The sequence below is a fragment of the Giraffa tippelskirchi genome, chromosome 8 (assembly GCF_054371585.1).
Source record: "Giraffa tippelskirchi isolate mGirTip1 chromosome 8, T2T-mGirTip1v1.2.pri, whole genome shotgun sequence".
Classification (NCBI taxonomy): Eukaryota; Metazoa; Chordata; class Mammalia; order Artiodactyla; family Giraffidae; genus Giraffa; species Giraffa tippelskirchi.
Window position 1 is genome coordinate 76303803 of NC_137282.1, and position 18246 is coordinate 76322048.

At 36.3% G+C, this 18246-nt stretch overlaps 1 long non-coding RNA gene across 1 annotated transcript in view; it reads right to left on the reverse strand.

Moving 5' to 3' along the window:
- The window catches only part of LOC145519091 (uncharacterized), a 383847-nt gene that overhangs the window by 34559 nt on the left and 331042 nt on the right, over positions 1 to 18246 (reverse strand). The window contains exons 6-10 of the long non-coding RNA XR_014063529.1: positions 17415 to 17528; positions 15875 to 16546; positions 14634 to 14860; positions 14279 to 14400; positions 13392 to 13500 (exon numbers count right to left, since the gene is read on the reverse strand). This is a non-coding gene — a long non-coding RNA (uncharacterized LOC145519091). The remainder of the gene's footprint in view (positions 1 to 13391; positions 13501 to 14278; positions 14401 to 14633; positions 14861 to 15874; positions 16547 to 17414; positions 17529 to 18246) is intronic.

Genomic DNA, 18246 nt, shown 5'->3' on the forward strand with positions numbered 1-18246 from the left:
AGACTGTAAAATTCTCTATGGAGGATAATAACCCCTGCTCTCCATTTCTGCACGGTATTGGTGTGAATATAAAAAGCAGTGGTGCATGTGAATGTACTTGGTAAACTAGACGGGATTCCAGAAATGTAAGTTTTATTTTTCCTTTCTTCTTATTATTATGTTAATGGTTTGCACACAGCTGGGGTTCTTGTGTTTGGCTTTACTTATAGTAGAGGGGAAATCAAATTACAGTAGGCCTCCAGGACTGTGTGAGTAAGACTTCATAAGAAAAAGGAGCCTTCCTGGTGGAAATGTAAGTTGGTAGAGCTGCTATGGAAAACAGTATGAAGGCTCTTCAAAAAGCTAAAACTAGAGCTACCATATCATCTAGGAATCTCACTCCTGGGCATATATCCAGACAAAACGGTAATTCAAAAATATACATGCATCCCTGTGTTCAAAGCAGCACTATTCACAATAGCCAAGACATGGAAGCAACCTAAATGTCCATTGATAGATATAAAGAAGTTGTCTTACATAGATACAATAGAATACTACTCAGTCATCAAAAGAACAAAATAATGCCATTTGCAGCAACATGGATGGACTTAGAGATTATCAGACTAGGTGAAGTACATCAGAAAGAGAAAGACAAATGCCATATGATATCACATACATGTGAAATCTAAAATATGACCCAAAGGAACTTATTTTACAAAACAGAAACAGACTCACAGATGTAGAGAACAGATTTGTGGTTGCCAAGGGAGAAGGGCTGGAGGGCGGAGGGACTAGGAGTTTAGGATTAGCAGGTGCAAGCTATTATATATAGAATGGATCGCAAAAAGGTCCTACTATGGAGCACAGGGAATAATAATCAATATCCTGTGATAAAACATAATGGAAAAGAATGTGAAAAAAATAGTATATTTATATGCATAACTGAATCATTTTGCTGTACAATAAAAATTAACACAACATTGCAAATCAGCTATACTTCAAAATAAAATATAGCCAAAGAAAGAATAAAACTCCATACAAGGCCACACTCACAAGATTTTTGAAACCAGGGCTTTTTATAATTGACCCTCAAATCATACCCAAGGATCTTTGTTGACTATACACGGTGGCAGGAAGTGGGTATTGTGGAAACAGTGGGCATTTGATTAAAAAGAGGGACCTTGATTTCCAGCAGAATTTCTGTGGTTCCCCTTGGGCTAGGTCCTTAGGGGATTAGGGGACTAGGCTAGCCAAGCCTGGTTTCCTCAAGTAAAATAAAGACAATAATGTGACAACAACTTAGGCTGTGTGGGATCATCTCAGATAGAACAGAAATGAAACTGAATTGTGACTTGAAAAGTGCTAAATATAATTAATGTCCTAAACTCTCAGAAAGTTAATCCTAGTTGAAGTTTTATAAAATAACCACAGTATTCTAGAGTCCTACTAAATATACTTTAATAAAGTTATTAAAGGTCTTTTAATAATTATAATGGATTCTTAGCTGTCAAAATTTAGTGAACTAAAAAAAAAAAACCTGTGAATTGCTTTTCTTTTGTCTTACGTGTTTTATGTGAGAATTAAAGAAAATGCTCTAGGATTAAAATCGAGATCAAAACAAATTTACATGCTAATGTTGATCATCACATGCAAATCAGCTGCATGGCCAAGGACTCCTAGATTTCTAAGTCTTGCTGTAATTCAGTATCATTTATCATCACTTTTGAGATCAATCTCTCACTGAGCTTTCATCTCACAAGTTGATGAATCAGTATACGAAGTAATCTGAAATAAAGGGCTTCCCTGGTGGCTCAGACAGTAAGGAATCTGCCTGCAATGCAAGAGACTTAGGTTTGATCCCTGAGTGGGGAAGACTCTCTGGAGGAGGGCATGGCAACCCACTCCAGTATTCTTGTCTGGAGAATCCCTATGGACAGCGGAGCCTGGCGGTCTGCAGTCCATGGGGTTATAAAGAGTAGGACATGACTGAGTGACCAAGAATGCATGCACTGGTGACTCAGTGGTAAAGAATCTGGCAGCCAATGCAGGAGACACAGGTTTGATCCCTGGATCCAGAAAATCCCCTGGAGAAGGAAATGGCAACCCACTCCAGTATTGTTACCTGGACAGTTCCATGGACAGAGGAATCTGGCGGGCTACAGTCCCTGGGGTCGCCAAGAATTTGACACGACAGAACGCTGAGTACAGCCTATAATCTGAATCAATGTAGAAAAACATGAGAGGTGTCCATTTCTCAGGTCTGAGTGGTTTCCCAACTTAGCCACATCTGTTTCACGCCTTTTCCTCTGTAACCGCGTTAACTGGTAAAGCCTTCAGGGGCTTGGCACATTTGGTTTTTCTCCAGATGTTTGCAAATAATCACTGACGTATTTACAGCTGAATGTGTTGGCAGGATTCGCTGATTTCCCAGTTTGTGGGGACTTCTTTCCACCTTTCTGTCCTTTGATCCCATCTTTCCCATGACTAACTGTTTCCAGCAGTTCCACTATGGAGCAGGTCAGGATGGAGAGAATCAAATCGCTGTGTCACCTCTGATCTTCTTTGCAAACACCTGAAAATTTTGGCTAATGTGGCCTTTTGTATTGCTTATTGATTTGAACGATGACTGATTTCTCAGGCACAAATTGGAAAGATAAGTTAGATGGAGGTGGAAATACATGAACAAGAATTCAAGTAGAATTTCCATATTATGCATGGGAGAACACAGTGTTACACCCAATACCTTGCATGCTTGGCTAAGTGTGAGCTAAGAATAAAAGCACACTCCCAGTCTATATAGTCAGTCATAGACTTGAGGTTATGCACACTCATGGGGATGAATGGCAGACGTCTCCAGAATATTTGAAAATACAAATTTCTAGGTTAATGCAATTTTTCTGAAAACATATTTTTATATTCTTAATATGAGGATTTTTTTTTTAATTTTTAGAATCTTTTTAGGACATAAAGCTCTACTGACACCCTTGCTTACATGTCTTCCAATTCTTTACAACTGTGTTTATAATTTAAATGCCTAATCTTGGAATTGCTCATCAAAATTCAATGTGTATTTTAAATGTAGTATTTATTGGCAACTGCCCTATGAAATATTTGTGCCAATTTTCCTTCTTGCCTGAAGGGTGTGTGGATTTTGCCACAATTCACAAGGACTGTCAATCGATGGATAAGAGATTAGTATCAACTTATTGTCTAGAGATACATGTTTCCCCAAAGGTTAGCACCTTTTTATGTCGTTACTGGGTGTTTGGGTCTTCCTTGTGAAATTCCAGTCCATATAAATTTCTCCTTTTTCTGTTTGGGTGTTCAGTTCCACTTCTTGTTGTTTCTTTTAATTAATTAATTATTTTTTATAGATTTTCATGAATTTTTTGTCATTAATAGAAATTAACCATAAAATATATCACACAATTCAAATTGTTTATGAGTTTTTTTCCCCAGCACATGTCTTAGCAATATTATCAATCTGGAAAAAAAATGGGGTATTTTTAAATGATTAAGTCCTTAGAATAATGTATGAGTGACAATATGTACTAAATATAATTTAGGTATTGTTATTATTAATATTGATAAAAATAAATTTTATCCCAATAATATATATTTATACTTTCTTCTATATTTTACTTGCTTTCCTTTTTATATTTAGTTTTGACCAGTTAGGATCATAATGTTGGGGTTTTAATTGTGAGCAAATAATCACAATAGCATTTCTTGACAAATTCTCATGCCCTCATTGATGCAAACTTTTGAGTAATCTAAATCCTCATATATGTTTGGTTTTGTTTCTGATAATGATACTATTGATGTATGTGAAATAATAATATTAATTCTTTGAAGTTTCATGACACATTTTTAATTGTGAAAGGACTAGTTTCCACCGCAACCTATACTTTACACTTTAAATTCATTTTGTTTTCTTTTTTTGAACCTATTCATTTTTTTTAATGGGTTATGATGTTAATTTGTAAGATTACACAAAATTCTCTTCAGAGAATGTAAATCACATTCTTTGGGTAAATAAAATTTTATTACATTCAATTTAAAAGCTAACTTGGGAAAATTTCCAACTTTATAATATTATCTCTAGCAATATTCCCAGGTGGTGCTACTTGTAAAGAACTCTCCTCCAAAGCAGGAGACACAAAAGACATGGGTTAGATCCCTGGGTTGGGAAGATCCCCTGGAGGAGGGCATGGCAACCCACTCCAGTATTCTTGCCTGGAGAATCCCCATGGACAGAGGAGCTTGGTAGACTATGGTCTATCTATAGGGTGGAAGAGTCAGACACAATTGAAGTGACTTAGCAAGCACGAACATATATATATATGTATATATATATATATAAAGTTCAGTTCAGTCGCTCAGTCATGTCTGACTCTTTGTGACCCCATGGACTGCAGCACACCAGGCCTCCTTGTCTATCACCAACTCTTGGAGTTTACTCAAACTCATGTCCATTGAGTCACTGATGCCATCCAACCATCTCATCCTCTGTCATCCCCTTCTCCTTCCACTTTCAATCTTTCCCAGCATCAGGGTCTTTTCAAATGAGTCAGCTCTTTGCATCAGGTGGCCAAAGTATTGGAATTTCAGCTTCAACATCAGTCTTTCCAATAAATATTCAGGACTGATCTCCTTTAGGATGGACTGGTTGGATCTCCTTGCAGTCCAAGAGACTCTCAAGAGTCTTCTCCAACACCACAGTTCAAAAGGATCAGTTCTTCAGTGCTCAGCTTTCTTTATGATCCAACTCTCACACCCATACATGACTACTGGAAAAACCATAGCCTTGACTAGATGGACCTTTGTTGGTAAAGTAATGTCTCTGCTTTTTAACATGCTATCTAGGTTGGTCATAAGTTTTCTCCCAAGGAGTAAGTGTCTTTTAATTTCACGGCTGCAGTCACCATCTGCAGTGATTTTGGAGCCCAAAAAACAAAGTCTGCCACTGTTTCCACTGTTTCTCCATCTATTTGACATGAAGTAATGGGACCGGATGACATGATCTTAGTTTTCTGATTGTTGAACTTTAAGCCAGCTTTTTCACTGTCCTCTTCCACTCCAGTGTTCTTGCCTAGAGAATCTTGTGGACAGAGGAGCCTGGTGGGCTGTCATCTATGTGGTCGCACAGAGTCGGACATGACTGAAGCGACTTAGCAGCAGCAGCTTCCACTTTCATCAAGAGGCTCTTTATTTCTTCTTCACTTTCTGCCACAAAGGTGGTATCATCTGCATATCTGAGGTTATTGATTGTGTATATATATATATATATATATATACACACACACACACAAATAAATGTGCCATTTTGCCACTTTTCTCAATGCTTATCTGTTGTTGTTTGGTCACTAATTCATGCCTGACTCTTTGTAGTCTGACCAGCTCCTCTCTCCATGGCATTTTCTAGGCAAGTATACTGAAGCAGATTGCCATTTCTTTAACAGGGGATCTTTATGACCCAGGGATTAAACCTGCATCTCCTGTGTCTCCTGCATTGGCAGGCAAGTTCTTTACCACTGAGCCACTGGGGAAGCTCTTGGTGTTTATATCCCCCAGATATTAATTCATAATAGTGACAATGGGGACCACTTCCTACTCCCAATAGACACCTTAAAGTATTATTCTGATTTTTAAATGTATTTTTTCATTATGTTTACCAGACTTTGATGCATTCTTTCTTACTTTATTTTAATTTTGTTACTTTTATAATTTGAATATTTATTTTGTCAAGTTTCCTAGAAAGATATTTTCTGTTGTTTTAATTCATATTTTTAGGGGCACAAGGTTTCCTACTGGCAATTTGAAGAGTTTCTGGTCTAATTTTCACAATAAGGAGCTTTATAGATTTGTATATTTTACCCAGCATCTTAGAACTTCAGAAAATATGCATGATTTCACTCCATGGAGGAGGAGAGTTCTTGTTACTAATATATCTTTGCAAGACTCCTTTCCCTCCATATCTGATGTATTTTAAAATTATAATTATTTTCAGTTATTCAAAATGCTGTATGTATCTTATATTCCTTGATATTCAAACTTGGATGATATCATTTAATTCCCAGAAATATTAAGAATACAAATAGCCACATTTTCTCCTATCTTTTTTCTAACCAAAAATGGAATAAATGCAGAAACTAATAACAAAACTTTTTTGAAATGTACATCAATTTAAAAATTACAAAACTTACTGCTTATGCAGTAGTCAAATATAGGTTAAAGTAGAAACCATATAAGAAAATGGAAAAAAAAATTGAAGTGAATTAAAAAATACTAAAACTTACAAAATGTAGTTGAAACTATGCTTAGAGGGAGAATGATCTAAAATCAATAACTAAATATTCCACCTCAAGAAGTTAGCAGAAGAATGAAAATTAAAGCAAAGAAAAGGTAGAAGAATCTAAAATGAATAACTAAACACTCCACCTCAAGAAGTGAGAGAAATAAAGAAAATTAAAATTAAAAAAAAGAACAGAAAGGAAATAATAAATACTGGAATAAAAATAATGAAATAGGGAGTATAAAAAGAATAAGAAAAGTTTAAAAATCCAAAAGGTAATATTTTGAAATGATTAAGAAAACCAATACATCTTTACATATACTAAGAAACTAAACAAAAAAGATTTATATTACACAAATCACAAATGAAGGAGTGATATTACCAGTCTTTCAGAAAGAAAAAGAAAATAAACAATTGTATATGAACAAATATGACATTCCTGATCAAATGTACAGCTTCCTAGAAAGACACAAACTACTTTTTACTGTGATTGAATGTGTGTGTCCTCCTGACATTCACAGGTTAAAACCCTAACCTCCTGTGTGATGCCATTAAAAGCAGGGTGCTTTGGGAAGCAATTAGGTCATCAGGGTGGAGTCCTCATGAATGAGATTAGTGTCCCTATAAAGAGAACAGAAAGGCTTCTTCCTCTCTGCTCTGTCATGGGAATATACACTAGAAGACAGTCCACCCACAAGCCAGGAAACAGGCCCACAGCAGTGGATCTGCCAGTGACTTGATTTTGGACCTCCCATATTCCAGCAGTATGAGGAATAAGTGTTTCTTATTTAAGTCACACAATCTATGGTAATTTCTTATAGCAGTCTGAGCACACTAAACTTCTGAAACTGACTTAACGAAAAGGTAAAGTAGAAAATCTGAATGGACCTTCAATACAAAATAAGAGTTCATCATTCATCAAAAAATTTCCTAGAAAGAAAAGCTCAGGACTGGATAACTCTGCTGGTAAATTCCACAAATTGATTCAAATTCAAGAAGGATTCTCACAAATTCTTCAAAAATATTTCCATAAAATAGAAGATAGAAAATTACTAACTTACTCTATGAGCATACTAGTATCCTGATTAAAAAAAAAGAAAGAAAGAAAAAAAAGAAACAGACAAAGGCATCACAAGAAAACTACAGATCAACATCTCTTATGGATATAAGTTCAAAAGGATTCAACAAAATACCAGCAAACTGAATCTAACAGCGTATATAAGGAAATATACACCACAACCAGGGAGATTTTTGCAAGAATACAATGTTGATTAACAAGGGAATCAATCAATGTAATGCACCATATTAAGAGAACAATAGACCCAGAGTGAATTATCACCTCACTCATTTCAGTTCAGTCTCTCAGTTGTGTCCCACTCTTTGCGACCACGAGCTTCCCTGATAGCTCAGTTGGTAAAGATACCACCTGCAATTCAGGAGAGCCTGGTTCAATTCCTGGGTCAGGAAGATCCACTGGAGATGGGATAGGCTACCTACTCCAGGATCATTGGGCTTCCCTTGTGGCTCAGCTGGTAAAGAATCCTCCTGCAATGTGGGAGACCTGGGTAGGGAAGATCCCTTGGAGAAGGGAAAGGCTACCCACTCCAGTATTCTGGCCTGGAGAAGCCCATGGACTGTATAGTCCATAGGGTCTCAAAGAGTCCTACACAACTGAACGACTTTTGCTTTCACTTGACTCAGAAGAGGAGAAGGTGACGACAGAGGACGAGATGGTTGGATGGCATCACAGACTCAATGGACATGAGTTTGAGTAAACTCTGGGAGCTGGTGATAGACAGGGAGGTCTGGCGCGCTGCAGTCCATGGGGTCACAAAGAGTCGGACAAGACTGAGAGACTGAATTGAACTGAGACTCAGAAGAAAAGCATTGGAGGGACTTCCCTGGCAGTCCAGTGGTTAAGACTTCATGCTTCCAGTGCAAGGGGCACAGTTTTGATACCCTGGGCAGGAAACGAAGATCCTGCATGCTGCCCTGAGAGGCCAAAAAGTAAACATAAATAAATAAACTAAATTTTTAAAAAAGAAAAAAAGCATTTGTCAAAGTCTAACACCCTTCCATGATAAAATAACTTGACAGAGTAGGATTAGAAGGTAATCGCCGCAATGTGATAAAGGGCGTTTATAAAATATGTACAGATAACTCGACTTTAAGTAGAGAAGACTCTGTTTGCCCCTAAGATCAGAAAAAAAAAAAAAAAGCAAAGAATTCCATTCTTGCCCCTTCTGTTGCACATTTTATAAGGTTTCTAGTCAGGACAATCAGGCATAAAAAAGAAATAAAACACTCAGCTTGGGAAGGAAGGAGCAATATTACTGTCTCACATGGAAAGACATGATCTTGGGTTCAGAAAATCCTCAAGTTTAAAAAATCCTATTAGAAATACTAAACAAGTTCAGGAAGGTGTCTGGATAGAAGATAAATTTAAAAAGTTACATTTCTATTCCATAGCAATGAAATTAATCTGAAAATGAAATTAAGAAAAATTGAATTCAAAATGTCATAAAATAAGACTAAATATGCTTACCAATACATTTAACAAGAAAGGGAGAGACTTGTATATTAAATACTATAAAATGTGGTTGAAATAAAATAAAGAAGACTTAAATAAATGGAAAGATATCCCATGTTCATCGTATGGAGAACATAACATTGTTAAATGGCAAAACACCTCACATTTAACTGAAAGTTTAATGCACTCTCCATAAAAACCCCAGCATCTGTCTTTTGGCAGAACATGACTAGCTGATCCTAAAGTTCATGTGGAAACACAAAGACCCAGAAGAGCCAAACAGCCTTGTAAATAAATAACAAAGTTGGAGGAAAACTAATTCCTTATTATGAAAATTACTAAAAGACTATATATTAATAAAAATGGTGTGGTACTAACATAAAAGATACATCAATGGAATATAATTGAGAGTTCATAAGTAAAATATTTATGGTCATTTACTTTTGACAGGAATACCAGGACATTTCTATAGAATAACAGTTTTTTTTTCAGTAAATGATATTAACACAATTGTATACTCAAATACAAAAAATGAAGTTGGACCTCTACCTCACTCTTCATATAAAAATTAATTCAAAATAAATTAAATGCCTAAGTGCAAGAGAGGAAAATTTTTAAGTAAACTCAGAAAGGGGAATATAGGACATAATTTTCTTAAATTTGAGTTAGGCAATCTTTTCCTATTTATGAAAACACAGGGATGGCAAAAAGAAAATAAACTAGAGTTTGTTGTTATTATTATCATTTTTTTCTGTTTCAAAAGACGACCACAGATCTGGAGAATATAATTGTATGGCCTATATTTGATAAGGCACTTCTCTCCAGAATGGATCAGCATAGCTCGCAGCTCAACAATGAATAGACAAATAACTCAATTGAAAAATTAGCAAACTAGGTGTCTATCTATTTCCTCAAAGAAGACATATATATATATATATTTATATATATATACATGTATGTATGTGTATATATATGTATATGTATATATATATAGCCAGTATTCACACTCAAAGATGCTCAAAATTTTAAGTTGTTGGCCAAAATCAAATAGAAGCCCAATGATACCATTTATCACTCACTGGGATGACTATAATAATAAAAACAAATAAATAAAAGCTGTTGAAATGCACTGACACTCCAGGTAAGAAGGTAAAATGCAGCAGCCACCACATAACACATTTTAGCAACTCAGAAAATTACAAATACAGTCACCAACCCCAATTCTACACTCAGGTATATACATAAAAGCAATGCAAAAAAATTTTCCAGTGGTAGTGTATTGATGTGAGAGTCGGATCATAAAGAAAGCTGAACGCCAAAGAATTGATGCTTTTGAACTGTGGTGTTGGAGAAGACTCTTCAGAGTCCCTTGGACTGCAAGGAGATCCAACCAGTCCATCCTACAGGAGATCAGTCCTGGGTGCTCATTGGAAGGACTGATGCTGAAGCTGAAACTCCAATACTTTGGCCACCTGTTGCGAAGAGCTGACTCATTGGAAAAGACCCTGATACTGGGAAAGATTGAAGGTAGGAGGAGAAGGGGACAACAGAGGATGAGATGGTTCGATGTCATCACTGACTTGATGGACATGAGTTTGAGCAAACTCTGGGAGATAGTGAAAGACAGGGAAGCCTGGCGTGCTGCAGTCCATGGGGTCACAAAGAGTCAGACATAATTTGGTCCTGGAAAACAACAAGAATGATCATCTCAAAATTATTCATGGTAGTCAATATGAAGAAACAATTCAAATGTCCATCAAGTGACGAATGGATAAACGTATGTAGCATACCCATACAACAGTATAGTATTCAGACAATAGAAAAGGAATGAAGTGCTATATCAGTTACTATGTGGATGAAGGCTAAAAACATTATGCTAAATGAATGAAGCCAGGTAAAATGGCTATATTTAGATATCCGTATCTAAAATATAGTCTTGTATTTTATGTTTTAAAATGTACACAGACTCGGTAATGGGTTGCCCAGGTGGCTCAGTAGTAAAGCAACCACCTGCCAATGCAGTAGACTCAGAAGACACGGTTCGATTCCTGGGTCAGGAAGATACCCTGGAGGAGGAAATGGCAACCCACTCCAGTATTCTAGCCTGGAAAATCCCATGGACAGAGGAGTCTGGTGCGCTACAGTATAAAAGGTCACAAAGAGTAGGACACAACTTAGCGACTAAACAGCAACAATAAATGTTTATTGTAAGCTTCACATATCTATATTAACATACCAAACTTTATTAATTGCTGGGCTGATGGACATACAGTTGTGTTTCTTTTTTTCTTTTCTTTTATAAAAAAACGTTGCAATAAGCATGTTTGGATTTTCTGGGAACGTATGACCAAAACACTATGGGACTGACTCCTTAACTTGTAGGATTTGATGTGAACTCCAGTAATTAGTGTCCAAACTGAAGTAAACTGTAGGGCATCCAGTTGATGTCTGTGGGGTTGGAGAACTATTAGTCGGTGTGAGGAAAATCCCATGCATTTTATATCGGGAGTGTGCTGTGTAACAAACAAACAAAGCAGGTAAGGGTAAAGTGTTGTATAGAAATAGATCACAATAGTAAAGGGACAAGCAGGTCATGCTTCCGAGTGAGGGATCCTGGCTTCATTCATGAGATGTGTTGTGACTTAGATTCTGCTTTGCATGCGTGCTTCGTCTTGACTCTTTGCAACCCCAAGGACTGTAGCCCACCAGGCTCTTCTCTCCATGGGATTTCCCAGGAAAGAATACTGGAGGTGGTTGCCAGTCCCTTATCCAGAGGACCTTCCTGACCCAGGGATCGAATCAGAGTCTACTGCATTGGCAGGTGGATTCTTAAACGGCGAGTCACGTGGGAAGCCCAAGTTGATTTAGCTTGGGAGGTAAATTGCTTCTGTTGTAGCTATCTCTGATAGCTCCTTGGAGATCTTTGGTTTGCTCATACAATTCATGCTCCTACCAAAAGGCAGAGGGATGGATACATGAACTCAAGTTTTCCAGGGTCTTGAATCTTATTACTTTAAAATTTTAATCTACACATATGATTAACTGACAATTTAGAAAATAAAATTCTTTCTCTCCTCAGCAGGATTCAAACCTTCGTGTAGATGGATCTGCTTCTCTATTCTCAATGGGGGGAGGGGTGTGCATTTGCTCCATATGAAAAATCCTTACTTCTGAATGAATTTTCTAAACATATTTCTTCAAGTTTTCTGAATATATGTCCACAGCCAAAATAATTTTTATATTTCTTAAAGAATTTGTAAAATGCTAACAATTTCCCAAAACTTAACACTTGCAAATCTTTAGCTTATTGGGTCACTTTTAGATGTAATAAATTTATCTTGAGGTTGATTAAAATGTCATCTTCCTTATCAAATTCAACATATGTGCTCACTGAGGCTTCTGGGGGTTGGCCACAAAGAATATTTTTGCTTTTTTTCTTTTCTCCCCATGAACCCATCCTCAAGTAAAATAAACTTAGAGATACATTTGTTCTGTTTATGGGGGACAAATGGAGCACGAGCCAACTCCTTGCCCAGGGGAGCAATGTCAGCACGGTGTAGCCATTCATTTGGACAGGCTAATTTCATTGCTTTCAGGACTGGCCTTTGTGATAATCCCTGGCTAGGTGACAAAGAAGGTACTTGGGTGGGGAGTTTGGTATATTGTTGCCTGAATATAAGAAATAAAGGGAAGGTAGGAGAAAATGGGTAAGATGCTCTCAGATGATGCTTAAAAGTAACACCCTCTTTAGATTCATAACAAATTGTTCAAAACCTAACCAGCCCAAAGAATCATTCTTTCATACAACACCATCCATTTAACAAGGGTTTATTGAATGTCTGCCATGGTCCTGGTCATGCATAAGCAAAATGAACAAACATTTATGATGTTAAGTACCTTAACTTCAAATAAAATTTATTGAATATTAAATGACTAATATGGGGAGGGGGGAGACAAGAAAAGGTTCAACAGGTTTTCACTAGCATGTGGGACAGAGCTGAGAATCTCCTGATTTTCCACATAAGCCTTATGCCGAAAAGTAGAAAAAATACAGACTTTCTGTAAATGAACAGCCAGGGCAATAAGCAACTGAAAAATGCATTTAGGACAGAGAAGGTCTAAACTCTCAACATTTGCAAACCCTATCAGCAGATAACTTAGTACCAGTTGTTGGAAATGCATCATTAAAAAAGAAAATGTTACAATTACTGAGTACTTCTTATGCCGCAGACCATTTGCTAAGTATGTTCCAAATAGTAATTTGTTGAATGCTTACAAAACCCAGAAGTCTAGGCACTACCGCTGCCCTCTTTTTATAGTGGAGAACAGGGAAGAATGAAGAAGAGAAATGATTTGTCCAAGACAGCTGCAGAGGTGTAAAAATTCTCTTAATCAGGAAATCCACTCCCAAGCAAACTTATAACCAGCTTTTTGATTTTGATTTTTCTACGCATTTTCTCCTAGCATTCTTATAACTGAAAAGCTGTCCTTCTTAGCTGATCCACTGTCAAAAAAGAGGCCATTAAGTAAATTCATCAGCTGCTTCTTTAGTGTTTTAGTTATCACAAAATCATTCCAATTACTTACCTATGCAATATCTCCATCCTCAAAGGATTGTGAGTTTGTGATTTAACACTACAAGCTTCTCCATCCTCAAAGTCGCCTTCCTGTGTCGATTAGACAAATCTTGATCTTCCTGACATTAAAAGATTAAGTAAGTATAAGTATTTAATTAGGAAACATCAAAAGGAAAGTTTCTGAAGACTTTTATTGTTCTCTCAACACCAGACTGACTTGAGTTGGGTGAACTCGTTTTACTATTTTTTTCTTAAGGGAAAAAAACATATATATACCTCTTGGAATAAACAAAGTGTTTTCTTTTTGTTTGTTTTGTTAGTTTTTTTTTTTTTCAAGTACTTTTAAAATAGGGGCCAGGATTAAACTAGTCTGTACCTTAGAAATAGAAATAAAGCTGTTGTCAACAAGGACTTCTGATTTTATCTCCTTTCTGAGAAATTGCCTTGCATTCAGAATCTTTTCATTGAATATTCAGTCTGCTAGTCAGAAAGAGTTATTCTATCATTTGTTTCTCTGACCCAGACACAAAGCACATGTGTACACATACACCAAACATGCACAGAACTTTATCTGAAAACTGTTTCAGTTATCTGGAAGTAATGTCAGTTGCTTTCATCATGAATACTGTTGACTTCTAATGGGAGCTGGTTTAGGCATGCTACATTTTTTCAGTTACTTAAGCTTTTTATTTTAGTCATTTGTTTTATTTTTGTTATTTATTGTTTTATTTTTCAGCTATTTTTACAGTTAAGTAAAATTGAAATATTCACTGACTCAACCTGATCTGAATCTCTTTATCTCCACATTTATGATATTTTAAAATAGAAACTGATTTTAAATTTCAAAAAAAAAATTTGAATTCATTATAAACTCAGAGGAAATTTCAAAAATATTACCCTGAGGTTTGAGTTTTCTTCACCCAGCCTCTGTTAATGGTAACAAAGGAAGCAGAATTCAGCATTTCATAGGCTCCATCATTTTACTGTTCTAGAAATGTCCTCCTCCTTTTCTGAGTTTGCTGCAAATTATAAATACAGTACCTGAGGACTTATGTGTGAATACAACATTGCAATAAGAAACATTTTTAAAGCTATCTAATTAAAATATATCCTCCAGTTCTTCCAAATATAACCCTAATTAAGCTTTCTGGGTTGTAGACATCCAAGGCTTTTACATTGCACAGGACACTTTAAAAAGTAGAGCTTTATTTCCTCCCCCACTGGAAAGTAGTTTCCACATTAATGTACTTACTTTTTACTGAAGTGGAGAAGCTGTTTGTGTTTGGCTGTAGACTGAGAAAGGTCTTTTGTGAGGTTGATTCTATTCAATACAGAATAGTTGAGGGTGATGCCATGAGACAGATAAATAAGGTAGATCAAAATAAGATGGAGAGTAATTATGCACAGTTGCAACCAAAGAGATAACAAGCAGTTACCACAGAAAATGTAATTCAGCAATGTGGTTAATTGGGAGATTTGCTTTAAAAAAAAAAAAAAAAAAGGAAAAGAAAAGAAACAAGAACTGTAATTAGTGATGGCTAGTGAGATGGGCAAGTCAGTTCTCATCATTGGTCCAGGGATGTTCTCCTGGTTCAGAAGAGTTAAATCTGGACACTGACCGTGGGCAGGTGTGGCTTGACCTCACTTTCTCTGTTTATTAGTGATGAGAATTTGGGACAGTCATTTAACTTCTCTACATTTTCTTAATTTTCTACATTTTCTTAATTTTCTCATCTGGAAAATGGGAACTGGTATTTATTATCACTTGGTTTCATGGGTGTAAACTTATCTCCAAATTCAATCATATTATATAGACTAAATATGGACTAAATATGGACAACTTTTCATCAATCATCCTCCAGAAAACAATTCTTAAAAGATGTACACCCATGGTGGATTCATGTCAGTGTATGGCAAACAAAAAAAAAAAAGAACCTCTGTGGTAGGTCTTCTGTGACCACCAAGTGGCGCAGTGAAAAAAAGTCCTCAGTATAACTCCTGATGTAGAAGAAGCCTCTCATAACCAAGGCTGTTGTCATCGCAGCCTGAACATCTTTTAAAGCAAGTGCTACTTCTAACCTGGATTCTGGTCTCAAAATCCTCTTTTTTTTTTTTTTTTTCTTTTCTTTTTCTTTCTTTTTTTTTTTTTTCTTTTCTTTTTCTTTTTTTTTTTTCTTTTCTTTTTCTTTTTTTTTTTTCTTTTCTTTTTCTTTTTTTTTTTTTTAATAAATTTATTTATTTTAGTTGGGGGCTAATTACTTTACAATATTGTAATAGTTTTTGCCATAAATTGACATGAATCAGCCATGGGTTTACATGTGTTCCCCTTCCTGGACCCCCCACCCTCCTCCCTCCCCATCCCATCCCTCTGGGTCATCCCACTGCCCCGGCCCCGAGCCCTTGTCTCATGCATCGAACATGGAATGGTGTTCTGTTTCACATATGATAATATACATGTTTCAATGCTATTCTCCCAGAATGTCCCACCCTCACCTTCTCCCTCAGAGTCCATAAAATTGTTCTATGCATCTGTGTCTCTTATTCTGTCTCGCATATAGGGTTATCGTTGCCATCTTTCAAATTCCATATATATGCATTAGTATACTGTATTGTTGTTTTTCTTTCTGGCTTACTTCACTCTGTATAATGGGCTCCAGTTTCATCCATCTCAGTAGAACCGATTCAAATGTATTTTTTTTAATGGCTGAGTAATATTCCATTGTGTATATGTACCACAGCTTCCTTATCCATTCGTCTGCTGATGGACATCTAGGTTGCTTCCATGTCCTGGCTATTGTAAACAGTGCTGCGATGAACACTGGGGTACACGCGTCTCTTTCAATTCTGGTTTCCTCGGTGTATATGCCCAGCAGTGGGATTGCTGGGTCATATGGCAGTTCTATTCCCAGTTTTTTAAGGAATCTCCACACTGTTCTCCATAGTGGCTGTACTAGTTTGCATTCCCACCAACAGTGTAAGAGGGTTCCCTTTTCTCCACACCCTCTCCAGCATTTATTGCTTGTAGACTTTTGGGTAGCAGCCATTCTGACTGGTGTGAAATGATACCTCATTGTGGTTTTGATTTGCATTTCTCTAATAATGAGTGATGTTGAGCATCTTTTCATGTGTTTGTTAGCCATCTGTATGTCTTCTTTGGAGAAATGTCTGTATGGAAATATAAGAAACCTCGAATAGCCAAAGCAATCTTGAGGAAGAAGAATGGAACTGGAGGAATCAACCTGCCTGACTTCAGGCTCTACTACAAAGCCACAGTCATCAAGACAGTATGGTACTGGCACAAAGATAGAAATATAGATCAATGGAACAAAATAGAAATCCCAGAGATAAACCCATGCACATATGGACACCTTATCTTTGACAAAGGAGGCAAGAATATACAATGGAGAAAAGACAATCTCTTTAACAAGTGGTGCTGGGAAAACTGGTCAACCACTTGTAAAAGAATGAAACTAGAACACTTCCTAACACCATACACAAAAATAAACTCAAAATGGATTAAAGATCTAAACGTAAGACCAGAAACTATAAAACTCCTAGAGGAAAACATAGGCAAAACACTCTCCGACATAAATCACAGCAGGATCCTCCATGACCCACCTCCCAGAATATTGGAAATAAAAGCAAAAATAAACAAATGGGACCTAATTAAAATTAAAAGCTTTTGTACAACAAAGGAAACTATAAGCAAGGTGAAAGGACAGCCTTCAGAATGGGAGAAAATAATAGCAAACGAAGCAACAAACAATTAATCTCAAAAATATACAAGCAACTCCTGCAGCTGAATTCCAGAAAAATAAACGACCCAATCAAAAACTGGGTCAAAATCCTCTTGAAAGTTACTCTAAGAGGATTTTGGTTGCTGTGAGTTATTTAAATGAATGCTATGAAACAATGTATCTGTTTAAATTTCATCATGTCTAACAGGAAAATGAATTACGCATTCAAAGCCGGTGAGAGGAACAGGAAGCAGACACATTGGCTGAAAACCCTGGGTTTTGGTAGCATCGCTTACCCCAGGCTTCACATGCTCCCGTGTACCACGCGGCTCCTTTTCTCAGATATCCATTTCTTCTCTCACAAGCAAGGGTTGTTTCACTCTGATTGGGCTTTACAATGGAGCTGTGAACTGATATTAAGGAAATGCTTGGTTCCCTGGGTATTTAATATCTATCTGAATGGTTAAAATTACCCTCACATCTCAGACACAATTTCTGTAGTTTTTATTTTTTTACATTCCCACTTTTGGTACTAGTAAATTCCTTTCTCTAGTCCCAAATGTGCATGAATTTTATATCTACTTGGGGATAACTGTCAAAGTTTTCTAATGATCACACTTAAATACATGTTTTAAACTTCAATTTGAAAAAGAAATTAGGCCCCAAATTAGAGTGAACAGTATAATGAATCCCATATGCCTATTACTGTGAATCAATTTCTTTCAAAATTTGGTTACAGTTGATTCAAGTATCTAATTTTTCTTTTACTGATTTGTCAATAATGTAATTTTAAAGCAAATCGAAGATATCACGTTCTTCTACCCCTATACATGCCAACTTGCATTTCTAAAGACTAAACATTTTCTTGAAAAACCATAATGTAATCATTAAACTAATAAAGTTAAAAATAATTCTTTGGTGTCCATTCCATAATCAAATTTTTTGAGATTTATAATATTAGGCTATTTTAATGTGGGCTTATTTGAATTTGTATGCAAATGAATACACTATAATAATAGAGCATTTTTTTAAATAAAAGATGAACTTCAAGATGAACAAGGTACCAGTAGAAAGTTGAGGATACACATATGGACTGGAAACTTTCTGTAAATTATGTGCATTTACAAT